This window comes from Penaeus vannamei, chromosome 32, assembly GCF_042767895.1.
Source record: "Penaeus vannamei isolate JL-2024 chromosome 32, ASM4276789v1, whole genome shotgun sequence".
Lineage (NCBI taxonomy): Eukaryota > Metazoa > Arthropoda > Malacostraca > Decapoda > Penaeidae > Penaeus > Penaeus vannamei.
Window position 1 is genome coordinate 25,212,048 of NC_091580.1, and position 10,000 is coordinate 25,222,047.

The 10,000-nt window shown below is 45.2% G+C and overlaps 1 protein-coding gene across 12 annotated transcripts in view; it reads left to right on the forward strand.

The window, feature by feature from the left end:
• The window catches only part of Pka-C1 (Protein kinase, cAMP-dependent, catalytic subunit 1), an 865,648-nt gene that overhangs the window by 262,349 nt on the left and 593,299 nt on the right, over positions 1 to 10,000 (forward strand). The window lies entirely within an intron of this gene.

The following is a 10,000-nucleotide window of genomic DNA, read 5'->3' on the forward strand; positions in this document are numbered from 1 at the left end:
AAGAGAAAGACGAGTAGCAAGACAAGTAAAAGGCTAAAAAAAGACAAAAAATGAGATGAGAAAGGACAGACAAACAGGCAAACAGACAGACAGAAAGAGAGAAAGCGAGAGACAGGCCCAGACAGACACACACAGAGACACAAGCACAGAGCCAGACATCCAGCTTAAGCACAGGGAGCCATGATGAGTGCCATTCCCTCGATGGTTGCAGTAATGATGATGCAGTGTTGCCAGAAACGATTGCAATATTGGGTTTTAGGAATATGTTGCAAAATGGTATGTCCTTGCGAATGTAAATGATAGGATTTCGATGAATAATTATTATCATAAAGATCGGTTTAATGAAGCGGGGGTGTTATTTGTAGTCATTCTTTTTAATTATGATTTTTTTTCAAAATGTAGGAATGTAGATAGAAACTCGGTAATGGTTTAGAAGGAAAGGATGGAATTATGCGGAGGAAAGAGATAAAAAATACAGCTGACCATTTTTTTTCCTTTACTTGTGTCTGTAGGCCTGTGTGATTTTGCGTGTGCGTGGCAGTAGTATTAATCTTGAAAGAAATTTACGTTTTTTCATGTCCCTAAAAAAGGTATTGGAACATTATAACCTCTCCGAACGGGATTCGATCCCTCGCCGCCAATGCACGTGAATGCAAGACGGCCGCTCTACCACTCGTACACGACCCACTAAAAGGAGTGAGAAACTAGGAGCTTACTAGCATCCATAGAGGTTACTTACCTACTCATACATGAGTAAGGATAGCGAAGTTTCACACTCACTCCCCGTGGACACTCGGTATTTATGGACAGAGGAGGACAAATCCCAAATCAGATAACCTGAGGTGCATCCTATGATCCTATGAGGTTATAATATTCATGATAAAAATGCAGAAATGCATTATTCCATCTTTCAAGGTCTTAGAAAGACAATTCAAAGGCGAACATCACACCGAAGAGCGTAAATATGAGCCGAGTGTTTTTTATAAAATGGACGAGGAGAAGAGATGAATATTTCTCATCTCGCGAGATTAAGGATGCTGAGGGGAGGGGGGGATGCGAGAGAATGAGGAGAGAGAGAGAGAGAGAGAGGCGGGGTCCTTGGGTGGGCGTTCGGTCCGAGATCAGCGCGGTGGGTTTGTGTCGACGCGGCTTCTTAAAGACTCATCAGATTTTTTTTTTTTTTTTTTTGGGGGGGGGGGAGGTAGTACTGTTTTTATTTTATTTATTTATTTATTTATTTTTATTTTATTTATTTTTTTACTTTTTTAATCATAACAGGTTATGATGGATTGCCGATATTTATACCTCAATAACTGAGAAAAAGAGAGAGACAGACAGACAGAGACAGAGACCGTTAAAGAATGTGAACGAGAGAGAGAGAGAGAAAGAAAGAAAGAAAGAGAAAAGACGGACAGACAGACAGATAGACAGACAGACAAAGACAGAGACCGTTCAAAAATGTGAACGAGAGAGAGAGAGAAAGAAAGAAAGAAAAAGAGAGACAGAGACAAAGACCATTAAAGAATGTGAACGAGAGAGAGAGAGAGAGAGAAAGAAAGAGAAAGAGACAGACAGACAGACAGAGAGTACGAGACGCGAGAGACATGACGCCAATGATATGCAATTAGTATGATAATGCCAAGTCGCTCTCGGCCTCAAAATCATGCCCGTCATCGCCAGCATTGCAATACGGCCTTCACCCTAAGTTACGAATGAGGGAGCAGGGAGTGTGGAGTGACGTGCCCTGCCCTGTGACGGAGCCCTGCCTGCTCGCCTTAGATAAGGGACGGGGGCGGGGAGGGAGGGGTGAAGCGAGGGGGGGAGGAAAGGAGGGAAGCGAGGGGGAGATGGAGGGGGGAGGAAGGGGGAAAGCTATGGGGGAGGAGGGGAGGAAGGGGGAGGAAGGGGTGGAAAGCGAGGGGGAGGAAAGGGGGAGGAAGGGGGAAAGCGAAGGAAGGAGAGAAAGCGAAGGGGCGGAAGGGAGCGATGGGGGAGAGGGAGGGGGTGAGGCAAGAGCGAAGGGGGAGTGGAAAGGGGTTAGGGAGAGGAGAGGGGCGGACGAAATGGAAGGAGGGTGGGTAAAGGGCGAAAGGGGTGGGGGAAACAGGAAGGTGGAGGGTTAGAAAAGGGGGGGTTCTCTCTCTCTCTGTTTGTCTGTCTGTCTGCCTGTCAATCATGCTGTTATGAATGACATGTTAACGACGACATAGAATAGAAGAGCAAAAAAGGACCACTAAAATTCATGAGCCTATCCACCCCTCCACCTCCCCCCTCCTTCAAAAAAAAAAAAAGAAGAGAAAAAAAAAATCCGAAAAATAGTATTAATTTATTGTATTAACATAATGACTTGGTCCTTTATCATTAAGGCATCAAAAAGGCATTTTTCTCATTCCTACTTTTCTCAAGAGTAGACTAGTTATTTTCTATTATGGATGTCATGTTTTCTAGAAGCATTCTTTTATCTTTCTCTCTCTCTATCATTATCTCTCTCTCTCTCTCTCTCTCTCTCTCTCTCTCTCTCTCTCTCTCTCTCTCTCTCTCTCTCTTTTTATCTTTATCTTTCTCTCTTTCTCTCTCTCTCTCTCTCTCTCTCTCTTTCTATCTCTCTCTCTCTTTCTCTTTTTTTATTCTATCTCTATATCTCCTCTATCTCTCTCTCTCTTTCTCTTCTTATCCCTCTTTTCTCTTCAATGGTTCTCTCCTTCCCTCCCTCCCTCCATTCCTTCAGCATTACCTTCCTCCATTTCTTCCACCCATCTCCCCTTCCTTCTCTATTCTCTTACCTCCTCGTTTCTCTCTCTCCCTATCAGTCCTTCGTCCCTTAAAATATACACCAAAACATACCAGAATTTAGGCCTACTGTTTTTTTTTCTATTTAACCATTCGGATGTTTCTTGTAAGACGACAATGCTAATGACTACACGTCTTGGAAGATGAGAGATGAACTGAGTGCAAGTGCACTAACTATTGACTGTAATGGGAAGAGGGAGGGAGGGAAGGAAGAGACAGATGGTTGAAGAGAGGAAAATGCAGAGGAAGAGCCGGAGGGGAGGGAGAGGCCAGGAGGGAGGAAGAGTGAGAGAGGGAGAGATACAAGATGAAGAGAAGAAGAGGGAGACAGAGAGGGAGGGAGGGAGGGAGGAGGGAGGGAGAGGAGGGAGAGAGAGGGAGGAGAGAGGAAGATAGAGGGATAGATAGATAGATAGAGGAGAGAGAGAGAGAGAGAGAGAGAGAGTGAGTGAGTGAGCGAGTGAGTGAGAAGAGCGTGAGTGAAAGTGTGTGTGAGAAGAGCGAGAGAGCGAGAGAGCGAGAGAGAACTGAGAGAGCTGAGAGAGAAGATGAGAGAGCGAGAATGAGCGCTGTCACTGAGACAGAGAGAGATGAGTTGCTGTAGAGAGATGAGAGAGAGACGAGAGAGAGAGAGAGAGAGAGAGAGAGAGAGAGAGAGAGAGAGAGAGAGAGAGAGGAAGGTCAGTAAGCGAGGTTGGAAGAAGGGGAGAGAAAGAAGGAAGAGGGAGAGAAGTTGCAGCTAAAGGATAGAGTGATGGGGATCTGTCAGGAGGGGGAGGGGTGATGAAACAGCTGAAGAGGCACTTATGTAGTTGTTTGGATAATGAAAATAATGGTGATAGACAAATTCTTTTTATTTTATTTTTTGTTATTATTTTTTTTTGTGGCGTTGATACTGCTACAGCTGCTCTTAATTTTTGCTTTATGGGTTTTACTTTTATCAGTACTAATTTTGTATTATAATTCATGTAATTATCATCCTTAACATCTCAAAAGAAAAGCGAAGACTTTTTAAAGAAAACGAAGATGGTCAAGGAACTGAAGATAATGATGACGAAGAAAGAAAATGAGATTATGATGTAAATATTATGATCCTTCGCTTTGGATTCTTCCCGCTTTGCTTTTACTCTTTTCTTACTGTTCCCTTCATTATTTTATTCTTTACTCTCCTCTCTCTGTCTGTCTGTCTGTCTCTCCTTCTCTCTCTGTCTCTGTCTCTTTCTCTTTCTCTTTCTCTTTCTCTTTCTCTTTCTCTTTCTCTCTCTCTCTCTCTCTCTCTCTCTCTCTCTCTCTCTCTCTCTCTCTCTCTCTCTCTCTCTCTCTCTCTCTCTCTCTGTCTCACTCTCCATCCATCATCTATCTATCCATATCTATCCTTTCTTTCTATCCATCCATCCAACACCTGTCTATCCACTTATCCACCCACTCATCCATCCATCCATCCATCCATCCAACACCTGTCTATCCACTTATCCACCCACTCATCCACCCACCCACCCACCCACTTATCCACCCATCCATCCATCCTTTCTCTCTTCCCTCCTTCCCCTTTCCCTCTCCTCTTCCTCCCTCGCCTCCAGCCCCTCCTTGTTACGCATGCGCATTAGAGCGTGACTGCGTGATTAAGATCGCAATACGCCGTCATTGAGGACTAATATCAGCGTAATGCGTCATTGGTCGCCTTCTCTTCCCCTCTTCCGGTCTTCCTCCTCTCTGACTTCTTCCTGTCCCCTTTTCCCTTCTTCCTTTCTCCTTTCCTTCCTTTTCTTCTCCTCTTTCACCTCCTTCTTTTCTTTTCCTTTCTCCTCCTTCTTTCCTCTTTCTCCCCTTCTCCCCTCTAACTTATTGTCCCATCTTCCCTCCTCCCCCTTCTTTCCTCTTCCTCCTCCTCTTCCCCTTTCCTCTTCCTTCTCCCCCTTTCCCCTTCCCCCTTCTTTCCCCTTCTTCCTCCTCCCCCTCCTTCTTCCCCTGATGCCTCTACAGGCCGGGCGAATCCTTAGGAAAATGGTGGAAACATTTGTAGGATTTCGCGGCCGGAGGAGGTGGAAGTGGAAGTAGTGATAGAGGAGGAGGAAGAGGAGGAGGAGGAGGAGGAGGAGGAGGTGAGTGGAGGAGAGGAGGTGGGAGGAGGAGGAGGAGGAGGAGGAGAGGAGGAGGTGGAGGTGGAGGTGGAGGGGAGGAGGAGGAGGGTGGAAGTGGAAGTAGTGATAGGAGGAGGAGGAGGAGGAGGAGGAGGAGGGAGGAGGAGGAGGGAGGGGAGGAGGAGAGGAGGAGGAGGTGGAAGTGGAAGTAGTGATAGAGGAGGAGGAAGAGGAGGGGAGGAGGGAGGGAGGTGGAAGTGGAAGTAGTGATAGAGGGAGGGAGGAGGAGGTGGGAGGAGGAGAAGCACGTGGAAGATGGATGAGTAGAAGATGATAGAGGAGGAGATATAGGCAGGAGGAGGAGGAGGAGGTGGAAGTGGAAGTGGTGGATATGATGAGGAGGAGGAGGAGGAGGGAAGTGAGGAGGATATCGGAAGTGGAAGCAGTGGGGATAGATGATATAAAGATATATGATGATGATGTGGAAGTGGTAAGCATGATAGAGGAGGAGGAGGAGTGATGATGATGATGATGATGAGGTGAGAGCCTGCAGCAAAGCGGATTAGCACAGGAGATGTTATTTAAAATATATTATTTACGCATGATGTCGGGCTATTATAATATTTATTTATTGATGATGATGAGGATGGAGGGGATAAGGAGAGTGGAGGAGATGATGATGATGGAGGAGGAGGAGAGCATGAATATGATAGACGATGATGCGAATATATGAGCGATTGATATGATGATGATATATGATTATGATGATGATTATGATTATGATTATACAGCTTATTTATGATTGGCGATGATGATGATGATATTGCGATTTTGCAATGCAGCATGACAGATGATGATGATGATGATGATGATGATGATGATGATGATGATGATGATATCGTAATGAAGCAGACAGATGATATGAAGATGATGATGATGATGATGATTAGTGGAATGAAAGATATGACTTAGCCAATGAGCGATTATGATGATGATAATGTTGGTGATGATGATGATGATGTTAAATATGTAGCGTCGATATGATGATGGGGATGATGATGATGATGATGATGATGATGATGATGACGTAGCGAAATTTTACCCAGCGATTGCGATGATGATGATGATGAGCATATATATGATGTAAATGAAGAAAGATAGATATATTTATGATATATGATGATGATGATGATGATGCGCAAATGAAGAAATTTGCTGATTGATGATGATGATGATGATGATGATGATGATGATGATGATGTTGATGATGATGATAAAGTGGCTTTAAATGAGTGATGATGCGGATGACGCCAGCGGGACGGTATATATATTATGATGATGATGATGATGATGATGATGACATGATGATGATGATGATGCTGAATGCAAATGTTGATATGCGATAATGCATTGATATATTTATTTATTTATTTACGATGAAATGCCTGCGATTGATGATGATGATGATGATGATGATAAACAGCTATGATGAAGATGATGAACATGATGATGATGATGAGGCTGTTTTGATGCAGCCATTGTGATGATGATGATGATGATGATGATGATGATACATGATGATGCGAGCTTTGGTTGAGCGATTATTATTATGATGAAACATTATTGATACGATGCTGAAGTGGCTACAGTAGTGATAGAGGAGGGAGGATGATGAGGAGGATGGAGGAGGATGAGGAGGAGGAGGAGGAGGGAAGTGAAAGCAGTGATAGAGGAGGAGGAAGAGGAGGAGGAGGAGGAGGAGGTGGAAGTGAAGAGTAGTGATAGAGGAGGAGGGAGGAGGAGGAGGAGGTGGAAGTGGAGGTGGTGGTGGAGGAGGAAGAGAGGTGAAGAGGGGAGGTGGAAGGGAAAAAGGAGAAGGAGCAGAGTAGGAGAGTAGGAGAGGAGGAGGAGGAGGAGGAGGAGAAAGAAAGAAGGCGAGGAAAAGAAAAAAATAAGAATAAAAGGAAAAGGACGAAGAAAATAGGAGTGGAGGAAACAGACGAAGGACCTCTTTGGTCGTTTGCAAATGATTCGCCTGTATTTGCGCGGTTGTTTAAGAAAGTTGTTAAGCTGTTCTTACGATGAGTTTTTCGGTTGTTTCTTTGGTTGTTTCTTCTCCTTCATCATTTTTTTCTTTGGTTGAGAAAGGGCGGTTTGTTAATTTTGTTTCTTTTCTTTTTTTTAGATATGATTTTCTATGTCTTTCTCTTTTTTCTCCTCTCGTTCTCTTCTCTCTTCCCTCATTTTCTATCTTTCTCTCCCATCTTCGTCATCCGTCTTCCGTATTCCGCCATCGCCAAATATGGGAAGAAGGAAGGTTGGATAACGGACAGATTTGCCGGTTCGTCCCTCGCGCTTTGCATGCCATTATCAGATTTTTTTTCTCTTCCCTATTTCTCTCTCTCTCTCTCTCTCTTCTCTTTCACTCTCTCTCTTTCTTTCTTTCTTTCTCTTTCTCTCTCTCCCTCTCTCTCTCTCTCAGTCACTCACTCATTCACTCAATCTATCTATCTATCAATCTTTCTCTCTCTCTCTCTCTCTCTCTCTCTCTCTCTCTCTCTCTCTCTCTCTCTCTCTCTCTCTCTCTCTCTCTCTCTCTCTCTCTCTCCCTCTCTCTCTCCCTCCCTCTCTTTCTCACTCACTCACTTTATCTCTCTCTTTCTCTTTCTCTCTCTCTCTCTCTCTCTCTCCCTCTCTCTCTCTCTCTCTCTCTCTCTCTCCCTCCCTCCCTCCCTCCCTCCCTCCTCCCTCCTCCCTCCCTCCTCCCTCTCTCTCTCCCTCTCTCCCTCTCTCTCTCTCTCTCTCTCTCTCTCTCTCTCTCTCTCTCTCTCTCTCTCTCTCTCTCTCTCTCTCTCTCTCTCTCTCTCTCTCTCTCTCTCTCTCTCTCTCTCTCTCTCTCTCTCTCTCTCTCTCTCTCTCTCTCTCCTCCCTCTCTCCTCCTCTCCCTCTCTCTCTCTCCCTCTCTCTCTCTTCCTCTCTCTCTCTCCCTCTCTCTCTCTCCCTCTCTCTTTCTCCTCTCCCCGCCCACTCATAACTTCCTCATTTATCTCATGGCGGTCACACATGACAGCCGGCGATATCATGCAACCGAGTTTATTGATGATGGAGTCAGAGATGTTTTGAAGTCGCTCGGTCATCGTTATGATTCTGTTTCTGTGTGATTCTACCCCCTCCTCCTCTTTTTTTGGGGGGGAGGGGAAGGGAGGGAAGGGGGGTTGGTTCATTTGTCTTTCTGGAATGTTCTTTCGTCTTCTTGCTATTCTTTTGTGTGTGTGTGTGTTTTTTTTTGTTTTTTTTTTGTCTTTTCTGTTCTTACTTTTTTCCCCCTTTATTTGTCTTTCTTCCAAGATTTTTTTTCCTTTGCTTCTTTCTCGACGTGTTTCTTTCTTTCTTTGTCTTTTTCGCCGGCTGTTTACATGTTTCTAGATTTCTCTCTCTTTTCTTCTCTCTCTCTCTCTCTCTCTCTCTCTCTCTCTCTCTCTCTCTCTCTCTCTCTCTCTCTCTCTCTCTCTCTCTCTCTCTCTCTCTCTCTCTCTCTCTCTCCCTCCCTCCCTCTCCTCCTCTCCCTCCCCTCTCTCTCCCTCCCTCTCTTTCCTCTACATTTCACCCATCTCCCAAGTTTTCCTAATATATTTTTTCTCTCTTTCTTCCTTTCTATCCCCCCCTTTTCTTCCTTCTTCTCTTTCCTCTGTCACCCGCATCTCCTCCTCCCTCTTCCCCCTTTCTTTATACATCCTCACCCTCCTTCAACCTCCCTTCTCTCTCCCTCTCCTACCCCCCCCCCCCCCCACGTGCCTCTATCGCTGTCCCTCTTTCTTCCTCATCTGTTCTCTACCTTCATTCCACTCTCCTTCACCCCTCTTCTCTCTTCCCTGTTCTCCCCCTACCCTCACTCTCGCCCTTTCTCTCTTCCCTGTTCTCCCCCTACCCTCACTCTCGCCCTTTCTCTCATCCCTGCCCTCCCCCTACCCTCCCTCGCACCCTTTCCACCCTCCCATCCTCCTTCCCCCCTCCCCCATCGTTCTCATGGACATATGCAGATCACGCGGCGTCCGTGGCGGCGGCGGCGGCGGCGGCGGCACCGGCACTGGCGCTGCCGTCTTCAGCCGATCCTGCGTACGTGCCGGTGTCAACCGCTGATAGATTATTACGTCGACTCCCGAACGAACTCTTCTCGCTTCATCCCCTTTCCTCGGGTCGCTGATTGCCGCCGGGGGATTCGCTGGCCTCGTCTTGGGGATTTTTTTCGGGGGCCTTTTCTCGTTTTCGTCTTTCTGGCATCTTTTTTTGTTTTGTTTTGTTTCTCTCTCTGTCTCTCTGTCTGTCTGTCTGTCTCTCTCTCTCTCTCTCTCTCTCTCTCTCTCTCTCTCTCTCTCTCTCTCTCTCTCTCTCTCTCTCTCGCTCTCTCTCTCTCTCTCTTTCCCTTTCCCTTTCCCTTTCCCTTTCCCTTTCCCTTTCCCTCTCACTCTCCCTCTCCCTCTCTCTCACTTCTCTCATATATATATATATATATATATATATATATATATATATATATATATATATATATATATATACATATATAGGTATATGATTATTTGTGTACCTCTCCCGCCACTACTTTCAACGATGGAGGTCACGTGTACCTTAACGACCGCATATAGACGTAGGCTTCCTGATAGTGTGATCAGCTTCTTCGCTTACTCTTTTATTTTTATTTTTTATCATCATCCTCATCATGTTTTGTGATTCTTCTGATTTGTTGTCGATTTTCTCGTAACGATGATATTGCATTGTGTTATCGTTTCTGGAACGCCGTTGCTCGCGCTGCAAGGACCTTTCTCTCTGCGTTCTGATACCAGTCTCATATTACCCTTGTAGTAAATTGTGTAATGCGTATTAGCTTCTTTACTCATGGATTCCATTGAGTGTAAATAGTCATATACATGCATATTCACGGACTTATACAAACACATGAATCCTTCACTCGTGGACGTACACTCGCGACACACACGCACACACACACAGACACACGCGCGCACGCCTTTCCTTCTTGCTATCGGAGGTTATTTATCAGAAGTTGGTAAAATGGAGCTCGAGGAACAAGAAAAAATAAAGAAGAGGGAGGGAGAGGGATATCTATCTATCTA